This window comes from Alligator mississippiensis, chromosome 1 (assembly GCF_030867095.1).
Source record: "Alligator mississippiensis isolate rAllMis1 chromosome 1, rAllMis1, whole genome shotgun sequence".
Lineage (NCBI taxonomy): Eukaryota > Metazoa > Chordata > Crocodylia > Alligatoridae > Alligator > Alligator mississippiensis.
The window spans coordinates 235213075-235220924 of NC_081824.1; the positions used below are offsets into that span (position 1 = coordinate 235213075).

Below are 7850 nucleotides of genomic sequence, written 5' to 3' on the forward strand. Positions count from 1 at the left end.
AGTTACAGCCTGCTTCAGACTATGCCAGAGCAGCAGCCAGGGACTTTTTCTAAGTCACCAAAGCAGGTAAGAATCCTTCCTTCCCCACCAGCCGCACCTCTATCCCCTCCATGCTCAGCATCACATTCCCTCCCCTCCCATTGCCCTTCCCCTGCCCACCTCTGCCTCTGTCCCCGGCCGCCCCAGGGACACGGAGAGATCCAGAGCCGCTCCTGCCCTGCTCCAGCTGGGCTGCACAGGGAGCTGGGCTCAGCTAGGGACTGTAGTATCAGTGGCAGCAGCAAGTAGGTTCCCCCTCCCTGCCTGGTCTACCCCAGGTGCTAGCCCAGGAGCAGGGTCAGGAAGAGGAAACCCACTCCCTGCCACAATTGCTTCTGTCCTTGGCTGACGCTGGCTCCCTGTGCAGCCCAGCTGGAGCAAAGCATGAGTATCTCTGGATACAGGATGCTGGGCTAGATGGGCCTGCAGCTTGACCCAGTATAGCATCTTCTATGCTCTTATGTTCACTTAAAGTTAAGCATAAGAGCTTTCTGATGTCTCATTTACTTTGGTGTACACAAGCACATGCCCAAATGTCCTCTCAAAATAGAGAGAGCCTTCTAAATCAGGGTCAGACTGGCCCAGTGATTCTTATTACACAAACATCCTAGGAACAAGGGCTCCTTGTGAAACAAAATTCTGGACTCCACCCAATGTTCCCACTAGTTTGGCCCCTCTCTGCCCTCTCATTGTCATCTATGCACCCAGGTTCTGTTTCCATACTAGCCCATTAGGCTCAATCTGACCCAGGAGTAGATTCCATGCTTGCATGGGAGCCAATGTCATGTCAGCTTTTTCCAAGCTACACTTGGTCTCTTATCCTCAGTTGTTCTGTGCAAACACAGCAGGTGCAGGTGTGTCAGACAGGGCACATGGGCTGACTTTACAGCTAACACAATTGCTTGCCTACAGCAGCAGAAACTGACAGGTTTGCAAGCATTCGAAGACTGTAACATAGGCCTCCCAAAACCAAAATTTTCTTACAAATAATGAGATTTCAATAACAATTAAATCTTGGGGGTTTTTTTAATTGGCTTCCTGGATCTTCCATTATTAGTTGCACTTGATTCACATTTTCAGGCTTCTCATTATTTTTTATAAAAGCTGACATTCTCCCAGAATCTCCCTCCAGGACCCAGGTCTGATCACAGGATTCATAATAAAATCACAGGAGCTGGCAACAGCACACTGACCTGGCTCTACTTTTGTGGATACAATGTCGTGTGCATAATTTGGCAGTCACCCTTGTAATGAAATGTGAGTGCAACTGCTCATACAGCAACACTGCTATCTACATGCCCCAGTGCTTCCATATAGGATGAGCAGGTTTTCTTATCTCACATTTGTGTGCAGCATGCAATGTTTTGGAGCAGTCAGCCCTCATCATGACTCCCGCTGGCCATTTCCTTTTCTTTCTGCTTCTCAACACCATTCAGTGACACTATCAAAAAAGGTAGATCTACATCCTGTTTGATATCTGAGTCTTCCATAAAGTAAACTTGCATAGCCCTTCTCATATGCTTCTGATTTGTAATTAAATTGTCTACTCTATGTCAGAAAATTTAGGAGGTTAAAATTAAATTATAGCTTTCTTAATTAATTTAGTTTGATGCAGACTAATCATATGTATCTTCAAGATGATAAAGGCAGTCTCATTAGTACTGTTTACAATGTACGCCCAGTATATGACAGAACAGAGACAAAAAAGTAATCTAGTCTAATTCAACTGAGCAGAAAACAGACACCCTAATCCAGACACTTTAAAAACATTTGAGGGTTTGATGCAAAAGGCTACCCTGTGCAATTAGCTCAGCCTGAAGCAAACAGCCTCAGTCTGTGAGTTCCAGTTCTGGCTGGGCTAAATATTAAACTCAAACATACGGCTATGTGATTCACCAGAAAGGTCTCTGGGCTGGAAGATGAAGGCTTTCTTCCTGGCTCTGCTGATCACCAGCTGAGTGACTGTAGGTAAACCATTTCCCCTCCCTGTGCTTCCCTCTTCCTTCTCACCTTTCATCAATTTAGATCATCTCTGAGGGCAGGAATTAAGCAAAACTATGTATCTGTACATTGCTTGCAACAAGGGGAACCAATCTAGCTTGTGGTCTTTTAGACCATGTCTAAATTAGCTCCCTGTTGAGCTGGGACTACCACGGAGGAACAAGCCCTGCCTCACTCCCTCCTCTCCTCTCTTCCTTTCTCTTGCTCCTCTTTCTGTGTATGCCAGACAACCAGGCACTTTGGGTGTGTCCAGACAAGTGTTCGCAAGTGTTTCCCTGGGGACAAATAGTAGCGGCACATAGTTGTGCCACTGCTGCTTGTCCCTGGGGAGCACCCCTGCATACACACTCTGGCATGTGGCAAGTTGCCCCCTGTGGGATAGGGGAGGCTGGGACCAGCACCTTGGCTGGTCCCAGCAACCGTACCTGGAGTCCTGGGGCCTCCCAGGGCTCCAACAGTGGCCATCTGGCCAAACAGGCTCCAGTTTCACCTGTGCACCACCCTGCATTTTTCTAGCATGGGTTTTTTTGACACCGAGATCTCCCAGTGTCAAAAAACCCCCCAAGCTGCTAATCAGCAGCGCAGGAAACGCCTGCATGTGCGGTGCATGTTGTGTGTGGTGCTGCAGACGGTCTGGGGTGCAACACATCATACATGCGTTCTTGTCTGGACATGCCGTATGACATCAAGGGCTCCTAAGCACATACCCTGGCACTGTATTCAGACTCTCCAGGGAAGAAAAGCCCAAGAGTAATTCAGGACCATTTCATGCTAATATGGGTGAATCAGTGTTCTCCTGAATCTCTGCCTAGCTGTATAACTAACTGCCTATGCCACGTATATTTTTCCCAAGTAGGTTTTGCCATCATTACATGTATCTGAAGAACAGATCTATTATTTGACAACACTGTTTTGCTATGTGCCCCTTTATGCAAAAGCACCCATTTGTCTTAGTGAAAAAAGTTACTGTGAAAAAATTTGACATGCCTCAATTTGCTCAGTTATGAGAAAAGAGACCTGCTTGTAGCCCTTCTGCCAGGTGCTTGTGGGCAGCAAAACCAGCCATGCTCAATTACCTTCAGAATCCTTCTGAAAAACAGATTTATATAACTCTGGCTTGAACTCTTACCCAGGAACCTGAGAAATTAAATTACCTCACCCAGGCAGGCCTGAAAGACAGTACTTCCCTACTCACACACTGTAGGTCTAAGGCGGGGTTTTCAACCTTTTTTGATCAGTGTACCCGTCGGCCAGATGCAGAGCAGGGGGTGGGGGTGGTGCACAGCTGAATGTGGAGCGGGGGGAGGGGAGCACGTGGCAGTGCTTCATCCCTGCCTGCCCGCACATACCCCCTAGGGCCTCCTCAAATACCCCTGGGGGGTATGTGTACCCCCAGTTAACAACTCCTGGTCTAAGGGTTTAAACAGAGGAAAGGGAAGGGGGAGCAGAGAACAGTGCTAGGAAGCTAACAATTCAGGTCTCAGCAACACCTGGTAGGGAAGGCTCTGACCCACCAAGAGATCTTGGCAGTCATCTGAACTATAGTTCTGCTTTCACTGTTGCAACTTCCTTCTTTCATTGTACCCCACTCAGAGCCAGCTGTCCAGGCTTGGTGGAGTGGAAATTGGGAGGAAGTCTCTCTGGTTGCTCTGCTCCCTTTCTCCCCTCCCATTCTGCAAATAGCATCCCAGCTGGGAGGGAGAAGCAGCATTGCTATGGAGACCTGGCTGCAGGCTCTCAGCAAGCAGCTGGAATCCCCAACTCCTGGACCTAACAGTGAGGTTCTGTTTGGTCCAGGGGACCACTGCAACCCAAAGCACTTCCTGCGAAGTACCATGAGTTGCAACAGGGAGCTGCCCTTCTGTCTATGCCCTATGTTTTAACCAGTGAGAAAGATTAACTCTTAGAACAAGCTATCAATGGACATGGACGATTCTCCATCTCTTGGTGTCTTCTAACAAAGACTGGATGCTTTTGTAGAAGACAGGCATTAGCTACCCAAAGGTTAGTGGGCTGCCTACAGAACAGCAGGTTGAAATGTATTTCTTGGTGATGCACAGTAGATCAGACTAGATGATGTCATGCTCCTTTTCGGTCTTACACTTAATGAATCTAGGAAAGCTTCTTTTAGGAAGTCATAAACAAATAGGGAGCTGCTTTCTGATTCAGCAAAGTGGCGTTACTGAACTGACAGAGTGAAAAATTATTTTGTTAAATTTGCTTCTTTGCAACACTGCATTGAGTGTAGCTGCACCCAAAGTTAAATGCCCAGCATACACTTAATATAAAGAACAGTCCAGGTGTGAAATGAAATTATTCAAATGTGTTATTCAATTATTAAAATGTCAGTACAAAACAGAGGAAAGCTAATTTACAGTATTATACAACTAGTCGTACCATAAACATTATCTAGATGATGTTAGTTAATAAATAAATCAATTAGTCTGCAGTAACAGTAGACCCCTGTGAAAAGTGCTTTGACTTTATTCATTTTTTGCTTTAAAGAAAGAGTTTGAAAACTTTCCATGTCAAAAATCATGTTTCAGTTCCTGAGTTCACCACAGCTGTGCATGGCATGGCTTGGGCAGACAGGGTTGAAAAGATGGCTAACATCAGTGATGGACCACCTGAGTTTTAGGCCACTTCCCAGCCTCCATAAAAGCAGCCTAGGGATTAATCGAATTTATTTTGTCAAAAACCCAAGAGCCATACTAACAACTGGAAGTTGCAGGAGTGCAGTGTGGCACTGGTCCTTTTACCATGGCAGAGGTAATTTGGAGCCAATGGCTACACTCTCAAAACTTGTGGAAGTTGGTGAGGTCCCCAATGACTGGAAAAGGGCAAACAGGGCATTTATACAAGTGTTTGTTTGTTTATTTGTTTGTTTTGGGGGGGAGGGGAGCAGGGGCTTTTAATTAAAGCATCTCTGAGAGCCACTCAAATTAAAGTGCCTGGAGCATCACATGTATCAGTGTCTCCACACTGAAAAATGGCGGCAGGGGCACTTTAACTAAAGCTCATTTGACAAGCTTTAGTTAAAGCACCCCTGCCGCCATTTTTCAGTCTGGCAATGCTGATACATGAGACATCGGAGTCTGCTGGAGCACAGTAATTACCATGCTCCAGCAGACTTGATTAATCAAGTCCGCTCTAATGCACACTAATTACAGCGCATCAGAGTAGCCTTGCTGCACATGTATAGGTGCCTATAGTACCCATCTGTAACAGGGCCTAGCCCTGTTACTATGGGTGTGAAGGAGCCCAAATGGCCCCACATCCTGCAAGCATTCCCCCACACCCTCCCCAGAGCTGGAGGGACTCACCAGAGGTGAGGATCCAGGTCCAGGGACATACTGAGCCTCCCAGCAAGGAAGCTAACCCAAGTGTGGGGAGTGAAGGAGAGCCAACCACATGAACCAGCGGGGGGGGAAATAAAAGGACACTGAAAGCAGCCTCTGGAGAGTGCACCAGCAGAGAGCAAGGCTGCCTGGAGCCTGGGGCTAGCCAAGGTCAAGCAGCCGCAGACAGGGGCCATGAGCAAAGCTTCCTTTTTGTTTGTTTATTTGTTTGCATAAGCCCTGCAGGCCCTCAAAACCTCTGAAACATAAGAAACAACTGGCAAGTGAATCCTGGGAAGAGCCTAGCAAGCCAGAGGCATGAAGCCAGAAAAAAGTGGCAGTTTATATGTTTAATCCTGTTCCTTTTACATTTCTTACAAGCCCAGGGTGGTGGTGGTGCTATGGACTTAGCTGCAGCGGAGGTGAGGACCCTGAACAGTGGGTCCTTAGCTAAAGACAGCAGCAAAAGTAAAAACAGTCAGGTCCAAGTGCCTGACCAAACATGCCTAGATCTGCTCTGCATGAAAACTACCCATAACAACCATCCTTAAGAAGGGGAGGAAGGAAGATCTGGGGAGTTACAGACCAGTCAGCCTGATCTCTATACCTGGAAAAATCATGGAGCAGGTCCTCAAGGAATCCATTGTGAAGCACCTAGAGGAGAAGAAGGTCATCAGGAACAGTCAGCGTGGATTCACCAAGAACAAGCCCTGCCTGACCAATCTGACTCTGTGGATGAACGGACGGCAACGTCATAGTATGTCTTGACTTCAGAAAGGCTTTTGACATTCTCTCAAGACATTCTCATTATCAAGCTAAGGATATACAGACTAGACAAAAGTAATGTAAGATGAATACATAACTGGTTGGATCATCATAGTAAGCAAGTAGTCCTTTATGGCTTAATATCTAGTTGGGAGGAGTTATAAAGTGGGGTTCCCTACAGCTCTGTCCTTGGTCTGGTACTGTTCAACATCTTTATTAGTGAATTGGAGGATGAGATCAAGTGCTTGCTTAGCAAATTTGTAGATGGCACAAAGTTGGGTAAAATTGCAGACACTCCAGAGGATAGGGCTGGGATCCAGCATGACCTGGATAGACTGGAGAAATGGTCTGATGAGATTCAACAAGGACAAGTTCGAAGTTCTGACTTAGGATGGAATAACTACATGCACAAATACAGACTAGGGGATGACTGGCTAGGCAGAGAAGGACCTGGGGGTTTTGGTGGACCATAAGCTGAATCCAAGACAACAGTGTGCTATTGTTGCAAAAAAAAAAAGCTAACAGCATCCTGGTTTATAGTAACAGGAGTGTAACTTGCAAATCAAAGGAAGTGATTCTTTTACTCTATTTTAAACTGGTGAGGCCTCATCTGCAGCGCTGTGTCCAGTTTTGGGTCTCACGCTTCAAGAAAGATGTGGACAGTTTGGAAAAGAGTCCAGTGCAGGGCAACAAAAATGATCAGGGGCCTGTGCCGTATTACTTGCAAGGAAAAGCTGAAAGGACTAGGGTTATTTAACCTAGAGAAGAGTAGACTGAGAGGAGATTTGATAACGGTCTTCTAATACCCTAAGGGTGTTTATAGAGAAGATGGAGATGGGCTTTTCTCTGTGGCTGTAGGGGACGGGCCTAGGAGCAATGGACTCAAACTACAGCAGGATTAATTTAGGCTAGAGATTAGGAGGAACTTCCTGACTATGGGGATGGTTAAGAATTGAAACAGACTGCCTAGAGAAGTTGTGGAATCTCCATCCTTGGAAGTTTTCAAGAGCAGGTTAGACAGACACTTGGCTGAAATATTTTGATCAAGGACAATCCTGCCTTGAGCAGGGGGCTGGACTAGATAACCTTATGTGATCCCTTCCAGCCCTACTTTCCTATGATCTCTAGTGACTGTGGTATTGGCTTCCATTCCACTGGGAGACTTATTTTCCATTGTAAACTATGGAAAACAGGGGTTATTTTGTATAAGGCACAATTATGACAATAACAGGAAATAGAGAAAAAAAAAAACTCATTAAGGGATGCCTATACATGAGTGATGCACAGAGCAGACCTGATTAATTGAGTCTGCTGGAGTGTGGCAATTATACCTGGAAAGATCATGGAGTGGGGAACCAGATTGCCAAAGCAGGGGGTGTCCCCCTGCAGCCGATTGCTGACCGGGGGGGAGGTCCCCCAGTGGCCAATCATCAAGCCAGTGGTGAAACCGCAAGCATACTTCTGGTTTTGCAGCTGGCACTTCCAGAGGGTGCATATGCCAGGGGGTGCATCTACGCATCGCCAAGCTGATTTGATGTGCCTGCTGCCTTGCAGGCTGGCTTTTCTCCCTTGGGAGCTCCTCAGCCAGTCCTCTATGCACAATCACAGTCTTTGCACTACATAAACCAGTAAGCAAGCAAACAAAACTCTCAGGCCTTCTCTAGATGATAGGAGTGGTCCTTCAAGTTCTGGCCTAGTACTATCACA

General features: G+C 46.5%; 1 long non-coding RNA gene across 1 annotated transcript; it reads left to right on the top strand.

Moving 5' to 3' along the window:
• Nucleotides 1–1952: 1952 nt before the first annotated feature.
• Nucleotides 1953–6323, top strand: LOC132250118 (uncharacterized). Its single transcript, XR_009461684.1, has 2 exons — nt 1953–2003; nt 5760–6323. It is a non-coding gene; the product is annotated as an uncharacterized LOC132250118 (long non-coding RNA).
• The last annotated feature ends 1527 nt before the right edge of the window (nt 6324–7850 follow it).